This window comes from Gymnoscopelus microlampas, assembly GCF_963454915.1.
Source record: "Gymnoscopelus microlampas genome assembly, chromosome: 14".
NCBI classification, from domain to species: Eukaryota; Metazoa; Chordata; class Actinopteri; order Myctophiformes; family Myctophidae; genus Gymnoscopelus; species Gymnoscopelus microlampas.
In genome coordinates, this window is record NC_139951.1 from 45,699,378 (window position 1) to 45,700,880 (window position 1,503).

The following is a 1,503-nucleotide window of genomic DNA, read 5'->3' on the forward strand; positions in this document are numbered from 1 at the left end:
CTACGCAATGCTACGGGCAGCACAGTGCATGAAACGGGCCACATTTTCCACTGCGTTGGTAAGCTGGTAGAAGAGATGGGGAGAAGGATAATGGATGTACAGGCATGACTTTCCTATCCGACGACATCTAGAATAGAATCTGGAATCCTTTGTGTAATACATTTAAATTAAAGAAATTCAGAAACAATTAATAAAGCCTTCTCACGCCACATGATCTTTCTTCAAGGGTGATGCTGCAAGTGTCCTGGACCTCAGTGGTGTCATTGCCCATGTCCAAATAGCTGTTCAACAAGCAAGCACAATAATCAGCATCATATTCATAGATAATGGACAGTGGACAAAACAAGGGACTTACAAAGGACATAACCTGCAATATTTCTGGATGGCCACCAGAGGGTAACCAGAGGCTGACCTTTGTTATCACTCCAAAAGCAGGACATTGTTGACCTTTGTCTTGTTAGGTTCACTATCACAAAGTGACAAATTCCTTGTGTCGGTTTGTATTTAAGTTCTCTTTAATAATTTGTACTTTGTTCAGCCACCTACCCTGTGTTCACATCTTAGTAAAGGGCCTGTGTTTGTCTTTCCTTTTGTAATCTTTGTGTCCTGCCTTGCTTGGGTCACTTGTTTAAGGTTACAATCAACAATTCCAGTTATTACTCACTCAATATTTGCTATCTCGCATGTAATATTCAAAGAAACGTTTTGAGTTAATCCATAAATAAACGTTGCCCTTTTGTTGATTTCCATTATTTTGTGTTGTGTTGTGTTGAATGTGAAAGGAAACAGAAGTCCACTAACACCACCGGCACTCTTAATTAAACTAGTTCGGCTCATCCAGGAAAATCTGGGACTTTGGTCAAGACTAGCCTGCACAACGACATGGACGCTGGACTGTACATGCATCTACTCACTGTATGAAAGAATATGAATTGTACTTACAACACTTGGTGGAAGGCATACTTGATTTGGTCAGGGAGTTGCCCATGGGGTAAGAATCTCTGTAATAGTGGCGTTACAACATGGTTGAACCAATCCTCCACATTTGTCACATCAAACTCTTCCATTGGTTGGGCTATGGACGTATTATGTGGCGTGTACATGCCAGCCAGCTCAGCTAGGGTCCAGATCAGCAGGGTCTGGGTCAGAGTCATGCTTCCGATCTCGGATACATTTCTCTGGAGAGCAACAGATAGTCAGATAGGAATGTCAGGGTCATGTCAGGTTAGCAGATGTAATATGCATAATCATAATAAACTAGTCATATAAAAACAAGTAATTGGCTTCTCATATATGCATATGTATGTACGCTGTATGTACCTCACGTGTGAGAGACACAAACTCACTGACGAGGCTCCCAACAGGTCTGAAAGCTCCCATCAACCATTCACCACCTGCAAGTGTTTCAAAAAGAACAAAATAATATTGTTTAAGGTTATGAAGATTACCATCAACAATCTGGTAAAAGTTTAATTGGATGAAAGAAATGTATAATATTTAAAG

General features: G+C 40.6%; 1 long non-coding RNA gene across 1 annotated transcript; it reads right to left on the reverse strand.

Annotated features, from left to right (window-relative positions):
• Positions 1 to 8: 8 nt before the first annotated feature.
• On the reverse strand, positions 9 to 1,121 carry LOC311060583. The gene is made up of 3 exons (XR_014602286.1): positions 943 to 1,121; positions 206 to 281; positions 9 to 63 (listed from the first exon to the last, which is right to left on the reverse strand). It is a non-coding gene; the product is annotated as an uncharacterized lncRNA (long non-coding RNA).
• Between the last annotated feature and the right edge of the window lie 382 nt (positions 1,122 to 1,503).